This window comes from Carcharodon carcharias, chromosome 14 (assembly GCF_017639515.1).
Source record: "Carcharodon carcharias isolate sCarCar2 chromosome 14, sCarCar2.pri, whole genome shotgun sequence".
Classification (NCBI taxonomy): domain Eukaryota; kingdom Metazoa; phylum Chordata; class Chondrichthyes; order Lamniformes; family Lamnidae; genus Carcharodon; species Carcharodon carcharias.
The window spans coordinates 26,887,737-26,902,348 of record NC_054480.1 but is presented as its reverse complement, the minus strand read 5'-3'; the positions used below and the strand labels follow the sequence as shown (position 1 = coordinate 26,902,348).

General features: G+C 47.4%; 2 protein-coding genes across 3 annotated transcripts in view; one reads left to right on the top strand and one right to left on the bottom strand.

Annotated features, from left to right (window-relative positions):
• The window catches only part of LOC121287128 (myosin regulatory light polypeptide 9), a 47,939-nt gene extending 47,380 nt beyond the window's left edge, over window positions 1–559 (bottom strand). The window contains exon 1 of the mRNA XM_041204693.1: window positions 411–559. The gene's annotated coding sequence lies outside the window, so the exon portion shown is untranslated. The remainder of the gene's footprint in view (window positions 1–410) is intronic.
• A 2,631-nt stretch (window positions 560–3,190) lies between these two features.
• The window catches only part of LOC121287052 (phosphatidate phosphatase LPIN2-like), a 92,359-nt gene continuing 80,937 nt past the window's right edge, over window positions 3,191–14,612 (top strand). For both annotated transcript variants that reach the window (XM_041204511.1, XM_041204510.1), the window contains exon 1: window positions 3,191–3,366. The gene's annotated coding sequence lies outside the window, so the exon portion shown is untranslated. The remainder of the gene's footprint in view (window positions 3,367–14,612) is intronic.

Below are 14,612 nucleotides of genomic sequence, written 5' to 3'. Positions count from 1 at the left end.
AAGGCTGTAATGAGGTCAGCAGCCGAGTGACCATGGCGGAACCCAAACTGTGTCAGTCTTGACATGAAATTATTACAAATTCAAGCTTCCCTTCACTAAATAAACTTGAGTTCTGTATTTAAAATCACCCCATTCCTCTCAATCTCAAGTTACCTTGTGCAAATCAGACTAGATGTTCCAATTAAAATATTTGCCCCTTGATATACAGAGTAACGTTGCCTGATTGGATTAAATCTCATAAAGTCCTTAAATGAACGTATTCCCGATCTAATGGGAGCCTAGAAACTGATCTATACACATACGGAATGGTAAAGCACATCCTACAGCATCGAGCTCCGACCGACTTACTGAACGGACCAATTCAGGACACAGTCTGCTTGAAGTTCAAAAAGCCTTGTTCAAAGACTTACTGTGAAAATAGTTGGCTCAAATCCTCCTCCACTGAACAACGCGGAGAACCGAATTCCCTTCGCAATCTTTCAGTCAGCCGGGGATCACAATGATGGACTAATTTAGTACGTTGAGCAACTGAAAGGGGAACGATGTTTCCACCCTTCCGGCAGCATTAGAGCAGAAACAATCAGCCGCCATCTCACTTTCTGAGACACTGAACTTAAAATTTGACCAGCCGGTGAATATTTTCGCATGCTGCGAAGCGCTTTTAATTTAACTCATTAGCAATGTCTTTGTAAAACTGACAAACTACAAGTTTAATAATGCGGAATTTATACAGTAAATTGTCCTAACAATGAAGAATTGTTAGGACACTTTAGCAAATGAGCATTATTTCCACAATTACCAAATTGCTACAAAACAACCTCATTTCATTTTTAAACAAAATGTTCCAAATTTGGCTGAATAAACTATGTGGAATAATTGTACTACAACATGATTAAAATGGAAGCATAGGCTTTGCTTGCCGCTAAGGAGGTTTATACAAGGAATAGCTCAGCTACGTTGATGAAAAAATCTCGAGTTATATTCGTATTCTGGATTAAGCACAAAGATTTCAGCCAAATTTCGCAAAATGGGTCAAATAACCGCAGCACTCCAAAGTTAAAGAGATAAAATCTACACTTCTGACCATCATGTATTCACTTCTGCTCAAGTGCACAAATGCGGAAGTAGGCTGAGCACACCGTTGCCTTGGGCTATGATGTCCACTTGTCATTCAAGGCTCATATATGCATCATGGACAATTGCAGTTAATGGGTGCCTAAAATATAGTGTAGCAAAGTATTCATTCTTTGGATGTGAGCTAGAGTCATTGTTATGGCAGGGGAGGCCATTTGGCTCATTGAGTCTATGCCCATCTGTGATTGCCCTTGAGGAGGTGTTGGTGAGCTAGCTTCTTGAACCGCTATAGTCAATGCAGCGTAGGTACATTCACAGTGCTGTTAGGGATGAAGGCAACATTGGTTTGGCTATGATATCCTCTACAGCTGAGTAGCCCGCAGACACTCAGATAGCACCTGGGAAAAATGAGCATGGTTTCAGGATTCATGAGTAGAAAGACAAACTGGATTGTCTTACAAGGACAGAGGGTAATTTTTATTGGGGGGGGGGGGTCTGACAGGAACATAGGACATAGGAGCAGGAGTAGGCCATTCAGCTGTTCAAACCTGCTTTGCCATTCTGATTGTGGTCTCTACTCATGTCCTGTCTGCCTCCCATAACCCTTAACTTTGTTGTCTATCAAAAATCTATCTAACTCAGCCTTGAACAAGTTCAGTGACCCAGCTTCCACTGCTTTCTGGGGAAGAGAATTCCATAAGTTCACAATCCTTTGAAGAAAAAAAATCTCCTCATCATTGTCCCCTTAAAATAAGGGGTCTTATTGACATTTAGGGCACAAAGTAGCCGCAGGAGCCGCATTACTGCCCAATAAGTGACATCTCAGCTAAAGTTTCCTCAACCGCACCACAACTGGGGAGAGAAACCTTTTGCCTGGGTGTGAGTAAGACTGTCCATTGGAACTCAGCATGCACATGGCAACTTTGTCCCCAAATGTCAATAAGACCTCTTATTTTTAAACTGTGTCTCCTCTCCAACAAGTGAGAATCCAACCATTGCCTCTGGATGTTCAATGGCATTATCATTACTGAATCCCCCACTATCAACATCCTGTGGTTACCATTGACCAGAAAGTGAACTGGACTAGCCATATAAATACTGTGACTACAAGAGCAGGTCAGAGGCTAGGAATCCACTTGCCTGGATGAGTGCAGCTCCCACAACACTGAAGAAGCTGGAAACCGTCCAGGACAAGGCAGTCTGCTTGATTGACACCACATCCACAAACATTCATTCCCTTCATCGCCGATGCACAGTAGCAGCAGTGTGTACCATCTACAAGATGCACTGCAGGGATTCACTAAGGCTCCTTAGACAGCAGCTTCCAAACCCACGGCCACTACCACCTAGAAGGACAAGGCAGCTGATAGATGGGAACATCATCACCTGGAAGATCCCCTCTAAGTCACTCACCATCCTGACTTGGAAATAAAGCGATGTCCCCTCACTGTCGCTGAGTCAAAATCCTGGAACTCCCTTCCTAACTGCACTGTGGGTGTACCTACACCACGTGGACTGCAGCAGTTCAAGAAGGCAGCTTATGACCACCTTCTCAAGGGCAACTAGGGATGGGCAACAAATGCTGGCCCAGCCAGCAAAGCCCACATCCCGTGAATGAATAAAACAAAAGTTGGTATGATGTCAATAGTTCTGAAAATACAAGTACAATTTACAATATTGGCTAAAACGGGAACTCCTTCTTAGTTCCTTTCCTTCTTAAAGTTGGGTGCTAACCAGTCTGCAATGAATAAGGCCAAGGGAGCAGGAGGTGAGTGTCATGAATGAGGTGAGCTTGACTAAGGTTTCTGGTGAGATGGAAGATAAACTAGTGTGAAGCAAGGGTTTGGAAGTAGGGTACATATTTCCTTACAGTACAGTTCAAAAGTACTTAATTGGCTGCAAAGCGCTTTGGGGAGGTCCGATGGTCGTTGAAAGGTGTTACATCAATGTAAGATTTAATTTTATTTCCCCTTGCTGACCATTACTTTCTGCGGCAAGGAACTCTCCGCTTTTTACCCATGATTGATACATCAAAGGGGTGTGACGCCGAACTAACGTAATGACGTCACCGTGCGTGCTGGCGCCGCTCACGCATGCGTGCTGAGTGCCAGCCTGTCCCTCTTGAGGAGGTTGTGTTGAGCTCGGATTCACCCCCCCACTCCCCCAGTACCGTTGTCCTAGTCACCGGTCGCAGTTCCCGTGGACAGTCTCACTCACACCTGGAGAAAAGCCTTCTCTCCCCAGTTGCGGCGCGGCTGAGGGAACTTTGGCCAAGCTGTCGTTTCTTGGGTGGTAAGTGCGCTGCAGCAACTTTGTGCCTTGCCCCCAAAATGTCAATAAGCAAAGTACAACATGGGAAACGGCCAGAGAACGGGGGTGGGGAGGGTGGGGAGGGGGAGGGGAGGAGAGGAGAGGGGAGGGAGAGGGGGATGGGGGTGGGGAGGGGAGGGGGATGGGGGTGGGGAGGGGAGGGGGGTGGGGGGGGAGGGTAGGGGAGGGGTGGATGGGGGGAGGGTAGGGGAGGGGTGGATGGGGGGAGGGTATGGGAGGGGTGGGTGGGGTGGGTGGGGTGGGTGGGGGGAGGGTAGGGGTGGGTGGGGGTGGGTGGGGGGAGGGTAGGGGAGGGGTGGGTGGGGTGGGTGGGGGGAGGGGAGGGGTGGGTGGGGTGGGTGGGGGGAGGGTAGGGGTGGGTGGGGGTGGGTGGGGGGAGGGTAGGGGAGGGGTGGGTGGGGGGAGGGTAGGGGGAGGGTAGGGGAGGGGTGGGTGGGGGGAGGGTAGGGGAGGGGTGGAGGGGGAGGGTAGGGGGAGGGGTGGGGGGAAGGTAGGGGAGGGTGGGGGGAGGGAGGGGGAGGGTAGGGGGAGGGGTGGGGGGAAGGTAGGGGAGGGAGGGGGAGGGTAGGGGGAGGGGTGGGGGGAAGGTAGGGGAGGGTGGGGGGAGGGGTGGGGGGAGGGAGGGGGAGGGGGAGGGGTGGGGGGAGGGGTGGGGGGAGGGTGGGGGAGGGTGGGGGGAGGGAGGGGAGGGGAAGGGGTAGGAGAGGGAGGGGAGGGGAAGGGGTAGGGGAGGGAGGGGAGGGGAAGGGGTAGGGGAGGGAGGGGAGGGGAAGGGGTAGGGAAGGGAGGGGGAGTGGTGGGGGAGGGTAGGGGAGGGAGGGGAAGGGGCAGGGGAGGGAGGGGAAGGGAGGGGGAGTGGTGGGGGAGGGTAGGGGAGGGAGGGGAAGGGGTAGGGGAGGGAGGGGAAGGGGTAGGGGAGGGAGGGGAAGGGAGGGGGAGTGGTGGGGGGAGGGGTGGGGGAGGGGAGGGTAGGGGAGGGAGGGGAAGGGGTAGGGGAGGGAGGGGAAGGGAGGGGGAGTGGTGCGGGGAGGGGTGGGGGAGGGGAGGGTAGGGGAGGGAGGGGAAGGGAGGGGGAGTGGTGGGGGGAGGGGTGGGGGAGGGGAGGGTAGGGGAGGGAGGGGAAGGGGTAGGGGAGGGAGGGGAAGGGAGGGGGAGTGGTGGGGGGAGGGTAGGGGAGGGGGAGGGGTGGGGGAGGGGAGGGGGGAGGGGGGGAGGGGGGGAGGGGGTGGGGTGGAGGGGGGGTGGGGGGAGGGTAGGGGGAGGGGGTGGGGGGAGGGTAGGGGGAAGGTGGGGTGGGGGGGAGGGTGGGGGGAGGGTAGGGGGAAGGTGGGGTGGGGGGGAGGGTGGGGTGGAGGGGAGGGTAAGGGAGGGTGGGGTGGGGGGGAGGGTAAGGGAGGGAGGGGGTGGGGGGAGGGTAGGGGGAGGGTGGGGTGGGGGGGAGGGTGGGGTGGAGGGGAGGGTAAGGGAGGGAGGGGGTGGGGGGGAGTGGAGGGGAGGGGGTGGGGTGGAGGGGAGGGGGTGGGGTGGGGAGGAGGGGAGGGTGGGGTGGGGGGGAGGGTAGGGGAGGGTGGGGTGGAGGGGAGGGGGTGGGGTGGAGGGGAGGGGGTGGGGTGGGGGGGAGGGTAGGGGAGGGAGGGGGAGGGTGGGGTGGAGGGGGGGAGGGGGGTGGGGTGGAGGGGGTTGGGGTGGAGGGGGGTGGGGTGGGGAGGAGGGGAGGGGGGTGGGGTGGTGGGGGAGGGTGGGGTGGAGGGGGGGAGGGTGGGGTGAGGAGGGTGGGGGGGGGAGGGTGGTGGGGTGGTGTGGGGTGGTGGGGGAGGGGAGGTGGGTGGAGTGGGGGTGTGGGGGTTTTAAATGGGGTGAGGGGGGAGTGGGTGGTGAAATGGGGAGAGGGGGAGATGGGTGGGAAATGGGGAAAGTGGTGGGGAAAATGGTTGTGGGGCAATGTGGGCGGAAATGGGGAAAATGGTGGGGGGTGTGGTGTGGGTGAGCAGTAATGAAACAGGTTGGAGGGGTGGGAGAGGGGCAGGGTCCCTGGGAGGGGAAATGGTTTGGGGTGGGAGGGGATGAGGAAATGGTTTGTGGTGGGGGGAATGGGGAAAAAGGTTTGGTGAGAGGGGTGGGGGATGGGGAGAGGGGTGGGGTGGTTGGGGAATTGGTTTGGTGATGGGGTTGGGGGGGACATGGTGGGTGGAGGGGAGGGGGAGATGGATAAGGGGATAGGGTACTGGCAGGGCAGGGAGACGGGGGTTAAGAGAACGGCAGTGAAGGGAGTAAGTAGGAGGCGAAAGGGTAAAGTGAGTTGGAGGAGCAGGCGAAAGGGGTGGTTGGAGGGGGTAAAGAGGAGGGAGGATGGGGTGGAATGGGGTGAGGAAGGTGAGAGAAAGGGACATTGGAAGGGAGCAGGCAGAAGGGGGAAAGGAGTTAGGGGGGAGGTGGGGAGAGGGGTTTGGAGGTAAGGTGGAGGGGGAAAGGGGTGGGGTATGGAGGAAAGGGGCATTGGGGAGGAGATGGGGCGGGGGCATGGGAATAGGGTTTGGAGGTAGGGGGAAGAAGGGGGGTTGAAGAAGCGGGGGAAGGCTAAATGTGGAATGGGAAAGAGATTGGTAAGGGGAAAGGGGAGTGTGTGGGGGGGAAGAGGGGTTCCCTTTGATCATAAATGTTCTAAAAAAATTTACCAAGAGTGCTGAATTTCTGGTCTCATGTTCTGAGCTGTTGTGCCAGGCAGCTGGTGGAGTGGGCACTTGGTGCCCTGGCGGCTGAAGGGTTGATTTGAGCAGTCGTGGTGTCCAGATCATGATGTTAGTGCTAGTGACTTGGTATTTTCAGTGTGATGTTTATGACATTTGTGGTCTGGATGCTGATAACTGATAATGAACAACTTGTGGCACAAGTGGAATGGTAATTTTTAAGATGGAAGTGACTTTTCTGGGACCGTGACACCATGATGGCCGGGAGCCTAGTGATCACTTGTAGCCATGTTTGATGTTTTTGATAGCAGGGTGTGGGTGAATTTGGCAATGTATTTATGCATAGCTTGGGCCTCCTTTGAACTGCAGGTAATGATGCTGTCACGATAGTGTTAGGTAGGGAATTCCAGGGAAGTGACCCAGTGACCATGAAAGAAAGGTGAAATATGTCTAAATAGGGTGTGACTTGGGAGAGGAATTTGCTAATCATGGTGTTAATCAGGTTGTTCTGGCTCATGGTGCTAGAGGCCACAGGAGGGGAAGCAGTTGATGAAGTTGGTGAGTTCCTGTGGTGCTTCCCATAGATCAGTGGTTGCCAAACTTTCTTATTGCATACCTGTTCCTGACCTAAACAATGTATCGGTTTAATATTTTAACTTTTTTAATGCTCAAGCACTGTACAAAAATGTACAAGTTATAATACATGTATGCAACTTAAACAATGGCTTAATAGCATTACTCTCCCTTAATGTGACTTTTGACCTTGTTCAAGCATAAGCACATAATACTTGGAATGATGATCTTGATAATTTGAATTGTATGTTGCTCAATAAATTAAACATTGAAATATAAGGGCAAATTTTTGGGCACTCCACAGTTGGGTGAACAATACCTTAGTTAACCTGCTCACCCCACCACGTCCCTCACGATATGTCCTCCTTAGACAGCTTTTTGAATTGTAGCCAATAGTTTGACTATGGGAACACTCTGTCGTGGTCTGCTATCACAATATGCCGTGCTGTGGGACCAAATAAAATTGAAAGTGGCAGCTATAAACTCCACGCCCTTAGAATAGGAAATTTGCAGCACAGAAGGAGGCCATATACAAGTCCAGGTCATAAACATCCATTCACTGCCACTGTCTGGCTCCTATTCCTTAGCCAATTTTGTACTGAAGTTCCACCATTCTTTTAATTCCAAGTGGTTCTACTTTACAAGTAAGTATGTTACCAGGTACTTTATCAAATGCCTTTTGAAAATTTATATGTATATCGATTGCAATCTTCATTCCTCTTTTCCGTTAATTCATCAAAGAATTCAATCAGGTTAGTCGGGCATGGCTTGGCTTTAACAAGTCTGGGCTGGCTGTCTCCTATTAACCCCTATTTCTCCAAGCACTGATTTCAATCCCCTCCCAGCTACATATTGCCTGAATCATTGATATTCAGTTTGATACTGAGCTGATTTTTAAATCCCATATCCTAACCAACTATTTCTACCTCTGCAACATTGCCGCTCCCCTGCCACTGAAACTGCCATCCATTCTTTGTTACCTCAGCACTCAATTATTCTAATGCCCTCCCGTCCTCCAGATTCTCGCATTTGCCCAAAATACAGTAGCCTGTGTCAATCTGCACTAAGTCCCATTTGCCCTTCCCCTTAATGAATCTGCAATAGTTTCTGTCCCACAGCATATTCAATTTTAAGCTAGTCATTCTTCAATTTCTTCATGGACTTGCCACATGTATCTCTACAATGACCTCCAAGTCTTCTATTACATTCCATAGCAACCTTCAGTCCTCTGATTTGGATATTTTTATATCTCCCTTCTTTACCTCATCAATGGTGGACCCTTGGTGGCCTTGGCTCCACTCTCCCTCCTAACGTCTGTACGCTCAACTTATCTCTTTTTAAAAAAAAAACTTCTCATCTGTTTTGGCCAGGTTTTGATCAGCCTCCACTTCTCTCTCCCTTTTCTTGCCATCTTCTATTTGTGAAGTCCCTTCAAATGTTTATCTTTCCAGACATTATGAATGCAAGCTTTTGTTTGAATTTGCAGTTCAGGTGATTGTTATTTCTGCATGCACTTATATAAAGTGTAAAATATATCTATCATTAATGGAATTTTAAATGGTGTGTGGATTATCTGATGCTATGATATCAAGAGTTAATATTTTTTAAAAACGTGTAAACTCTGTGAATTTCTTGACTAAATCTGTGAAGTCTCCTGCCTTACACGATATGGCTCTGGAACTGTCCAGCATCGCAGGCCCCATCTAGCTCCTTTGCACTAATTAGGGGTGGCAGGGACCAGAGTCCTCTGAGTATAGAGACTCCCCCTGAGGGTGAACATTGTTCTGTTCCTTGTCTGGCAAAATGAACCTGGAGGCACAGGGATCTCGTGGGGCCTGTGGTTGGTGAATTTAGGTCTGCAGGCTGGAGCAGTTGATTACCATCCCCAACCATTCCTGCTGTCTGCACAAGTCCATTTCCAACATTGTACCTAATATTCTCAGGAAACTGCCGTCAGTCAGCAGATTGCCTTGCTTCTGCAGACAAAAGCCCAGGTAAGCGGAGGTGATGGTCTCCTCCTCCCTGACGGTGCACTGCTCCAAGTCGTTTGGAAGAGCACAAGTTCACTGTGAAGACCTCCAATCTGTGCTAGGAAGATGAAGGAGTGGGATGAGGGGTCACTGGCAAACAAATAGCACAGAGACCTGCCTCCTTGAGACAAACCTGACACCTGTCCCAGGGTTACACCAAATGCCCTCCTTTCATTTGGGAAATGAAAGAGCATAGGAGGCACCCAACTTTTTTTTCTTTATGCATGCACTCAATGAAAAGATAATTTTTTTTAAAAGCTAAAAATAGTTAAATGTTTGCAGTAAACCTTGGATTCACCATTAGACAATTTCTTCCTGCAGAGTATGGAAAAATGATAAAAAGACAGAATTACAGGCTCTTCACCTGAATGCATGCAGTATTTGTATGCTAGCACATGATAGCACAAATAGAAATAAATTAGTATGATATAATGTCCATTATAGGGGCATGTTTGCAAAGTGACCATGGCTGGAATTAAATTCAAGGATAAGAAAGACAGGAAAAAAGGTGAAGAAGGTGGAGTAAATCTGTTTATAAAGGTTGAGATCAATACAGTAGTGAGAAATGATCTTGATTTGGAGGATCAAAATATAGAATCAGCTTGGAGATAAGAAATAGCAAAGGAGAGAAGTCACTAATGGGGGTGGTTTATAAGGCCTCTGACAGCCACATTGTAGGACAGGGTATAAATCCAGAAAGAATGGGGCTTGTAAGAAAGCTACTGTAATATTCATGGGAGATATTAATCATCTTAGATTGGACAAATCAAAGTGACAAAGATAGCCTGGAGGATGAGTTTGTATTGTGTATTTGGGACAGTTTCGTAGAATAGTAGGATCATAATATAGGATTTAGGAGCAGGATCATACCATTTTTTCTTCATTCGTTGATAGGATGTAGGCATCGTTGGCTAGACCAGCATTTATTGTCCATCTCTAATTTCCCTGCCGCCTTAAACCACTGCAGTCCATGTGGTGTAGGTATACCCACAATGTTGTTAGGGAGGGAGTTCTGGGATTTTGACCCAGCGATAGTGAAGGAATGGCAATATATTTCCAAGTCAGGGTGATGAGGGTTTGGAAGGGAACTTCCAGATGGTGGTGTTCCCATGTGTCTGCTGCCCTTGTCCTTCTAGATGGTAGTGGTTGTGGGTTTGGAAGGTGCTTTCTAAGGAGGCTTAGTGAGTTCCTACAGTGCATCTTGTAGATGCTACCTTCCTGTCACTTGCCATTTCAACTCACCATATTGTTCTCATGTCCATCCTTAGCCTGCTGCAATGTTCCCTCCTGCTGGATACCACTGTGCCGTCACCTCTGTTGGATCTGTCCTGCTAGTGGGACAGGACATTCCCAGGGATAGTAATGGTGGTGTCTGTGACATCGACATACTCACGGAATCATGCATTACAGACAGTGTCAGGCTGTTGCTTGACTAATCTGAGAGACAGCTTTCCCAATTTTGGCACAAGCTCCCGGATGAGGGGATTGAGGGGAGACGACAGCATGGTAGTAATGTTATTGGATTAGTAATTGGGAGACTTGGGTTTAAATCCCACAGGTGGAATTTTAAAAAAGATCAGTAAGGGAGGAGGCAGACAACAACGCCAGAATGAGATGGAGACTGAGTGAGTAGTGAATTTCGATCACATGGTAAGTTCTGGTAAGTCCTTTTCAGGTTTCAACTATAGATTAAGAATCAAGATCTGACATAGTACTAACCTTCAAGTACGTTAGGTTTGCTTGTTAAGTAGAGAATTGCCTGGAGCTGTCTGTCAATCACCTGAAAGCAGTTGGCTCAAGTGGTGTTGATTAATTTAGCAGGAAGCTAAACTAGCTAGTGGCTCATCGGAAGGATCATGAAAGAGAAAGGCTTTTCAAACCTAACGATCTGTAAGGGGCATGTGAGGAGATGGGTGACTATGCCAGAGTGAGATGGAGACTGAGTGAGTAGTGAATTAGGTTCAAGTGGGAATTCGGTGCATGGTGCAAAGAGCTGTGATATAAGTAGGAATTATTCTAAGTTAATTAAGTGAGCAATTAAGTTAACTAAATAACGTAAGTGACAATGGTGAGACAGATGTTATGTTGATTGTGGGAATTTTTGAAAGCCAAGGCGATCCAGGACAAACACCTGCTGAAAGTGTAAGCAGCTAGAGGAATTCTGGATCAGGCTCATTGATCTGGAAGCCGAACTGCAGATGCTGCAGAACATAAGGGAGGGTGAGAAATATCTGGAAACTTTGTTCCAGGAGATGGTCACGCCTATTAGAATAGGGTCATCTGTTTTAGTCAGCAGTAAGGGACAGGAGGATGTGACTGAGAGTGAGGCAGGTAATGGGACCGAGCAGGCAGTAGTGGAGGAGCCTCAGACTTTGCAGTTATCAAACAGGTTTGAGGTGCTCACAATCTGTGTGGACAAAAGTGAGGTCTGCAAGGTGGATGAGCTGGCTGGCCTTGGCACCATGGTGCAGGAAACCATTCAAATTGGGGAAGCAAACAGGAATGTAGGGGTAGTAGGAAACAGTAGAGTGAGGGGATTGACACTCTTCTCTACAGAGAGCGAGAGCCCAGAAGGCTGTGTTGCCTGCCCAGTGCCAGGGCTCAAGACATCTGCTCAGGGCTGGAGAGGAACTTATAGTGGGAGGGGAAGGATCCAGCTGCTGAGGTCCTTGTAGGTTCCAACGTCTTAAGCAGGATAAGGAAGGAGGTTCTGAGTAGTCAGTATGAGAAGCTAGGTATCAAATTAATTAAGCAAAACCTCAAAGATAATCTGGATTATTACCTGCACCACATGTGTTTTGGCATAGGGGAAATAAGGTTAGAGAGATGAATGCATGGCTCAGAAACTGGTGTGGGAGAGATGGGTTCCTGTTTTTGGGACACTGGCATCAGTACTGAGGAAAGTGGGGGCTGTACCGTTGGGATGGTCTGCACCTGGACTGTGCTGGGATGAGTGTTCTTGCGAATCGCATAACTAGAGAAACTAAACAGTGTGGTGGGGGACTAGCAGGTGGGTGAGGGATTATGCTTGGGTAGATATGGCAAATCAAGGAGTAGATTCAAGGCAAGGGACCATAATAATAATAATATGGGAAATGAGGGTCATAGAATAGGAGGGAGGGGCAGAGAGATAAAACCTAACAATACGCCAATAGTCAAGACTAGATGTTACAAAGATAACAAAAAGACAAAACTAAAGCCTCTGTATCTGAATGCGCATAGTGTTCAAAATGAAGTAAATGAATTGATAGCACATATTGAAGTAAATAAATATCTGATAGCCATTGTAGAGACGTCGCTGCAGGATGACAAGGATTGGGTCCTGAAAATTGATGGGTACATGACATTTAAGAAGAACGGGAAGCTAGGTAAAGGTGGAGGAGATGGCACTGTTAATCAAGGATGGCATTGGTGCAATAGTTAGAGATGACCTTTGTTCAGGAGATCAGGATGCAGAATCAGTTTGCTTGGCGTTGAGTAATAGGAGAAAGAAGTCACAAGCGGGAGTGGTTTGCAGGTCCCCTAACAGTAACCACAATTTAGGACAAAATATACAAGAAATATTAGGTGCTTGTGATAAAGGGATGGGTGATTTTAATCTACACACAAACTAGAAAAATCAGATTGGCAGTCGTAGCCTGGATGAGGAGTTCATAGAATGCTTTGGAGAGAGTTTCTAAGAGCAGCACGTTCTGGAACCAACCTGAGAGCAGATTTGGTATTGTGTATTGTAACAGGATTAATTATTGACCTCAGTGAAGGCACCTCTAGGTAGCTGTGAACACAATGTGATTGAATTTGACATCCAATTTGAAAGGCAGAAGAGTGGGTCTAAGATTAGTATGTTAAACTTAAATAAGGGCAACCATGTGGGCATGAAAGCTGAGCATGCTGAAGTTAACTGGGATACTAGGCTAGGGGATAGATCAATAGATGTTTTTTATAACAATCGACAATGGTTTCATGGTCATCATCAGACTTTTAATTCCAGATTTTTATTTAATTCAAATTTTCACCATCTGCTATGGTGGGATTTGAACCTGGTTTCCAGAGAATTACCCTGGATCTCTGGATTAGTAGTCCAGTGACAATACCATTCGTAACACCATTGGTATATCTTGGTTGAAAGTTATGAAATATGACATATATATTTATATAATATAAATATGATATTAATATGTATCATATGACATATATATATTATGATAATACCATTCGGCCCCTCAAGCCTGCTCCGCCATTCAGTAAGATCATGGCTGATCTGGCGGTGGTCTGAACTCCACCTTACAGTCTGCCCTACATAAGCTTTGACTCCCTTGTCTAACAAAAATCTGTCTCACTCTGCCTTGAATATATTCAATGACTCAGCCTTCACTGCACTTTGGGGAAGAGAATTCCACATACTAATGACCCTCAGAGAAAAAATGTCTCATCTCTGTCTTAAAAGGGAGACTTCTTATTCTTGATTGTATCCTCTAGTCTTAGTCTCCCCTACAAGTGGAAACATCCCCTGGTATCCACCCTGCCAAGTTCCCTCGGGGTTTCAATAAGATCACCCCTCGTTTTTCTAAACTCCAATGGGTATAGGCCCAACCTGTTCAACCTTTCTTCTTATGATAAGCCATTCCACGCAGGAATGAGTTGAGTGAACCTTCTGTTTTGCTTCTAATGTAATTATATCTTTTTTCAAATAAGGAGACTAAAACTGTATGCAGTATTCCAGGTGTGCTCTCGCCAATGCCCTGTACAGTTGCAATAAAATTTCAGTTCCCTTGCAATAAATCCCAACATTCCATTTCTCTTCCTTTTCACTTACAGTACCTACATACTAGCTTTTTGTGATTCATTTACCAGGAATATTCTAGAAACAACCACAAAACAGACTATTTTAGACTGTTAACGTCTAATGAGAGAGTATTAATTAATGACCTCATAGTAAAGGATCCCCTAGATAAGAGTGATCATAACATGTCTAAAACTAGTGTCTTACACCATTGTAATTGCTTTTGAGTTTGTGACAGTTGGCCAAAGTGGAATGGGAAAATAGGTTTAAAGGTAAGATGGTAAAGAGGCAGTGGTAGACAATTAAGGATATATTTTATAACGGTCAACAAAGATATACCATTGAGGAAGAAAGACGCTGCAAGAAGGATACACTATCCGTGGTGAACTAAGGAAGTCAAGGATGGTATCAAATGAAAGAAAACATGTACTATGCTGCAAAGGTTAGTGTTAGGCCAGAATGTTGGGAAAATTTTAGAAACCAGCAAAGGATAACAAAAGAAGAGGAAGAAATTGGAGTATGAGAGAAAACTAGCAAGGAATATAAGACAGACAGTGAAAGCTTCTACAAGCATATACATAGGAAAATAATAGCAAAAGTAAGTGTTTGTCGCTTAGAGGGTAAGACTGGAGATTATAATGGGAAACAAGGGAATGGCAGAGATTTTGAATGAGTATTTTGAATATGTCTTCACAGTACACAAAAAGCATCCTAAGAATAGTAGAAAAGCAGGGAGCAAAAGAGGCGGAGGAACTTAAAACAGTGATGATCATTGAGCAAATGTACTTGGAAAATTAATGGGACTAGAGGCTGACAAGGCCCCTGGACCTGATGGCTTGTATCCTTGAGTCTTAAAGGAAGTGGCTGCTGCGATAGTAGATACATTGGTTATAATCTTTCAAAACTCCCTAGATTTTAGAAGGCCCCAGCAGTTTGCAAAATGGCAAATGTAACACTTCTATTCGAGCTAGGAGGGAGACAAAAAGGAGAATTTTGAACACAGTTTAACATTTGTCATCGGGAAAATGCTAGAATTCATTGTTAGCAGGGCATTTAGAAAATCATAATATAATCAGGCAGTCAATATGATTTTGTGAAAGAGAAATTATATTTGACAATTTTTTTTAAGAGTTC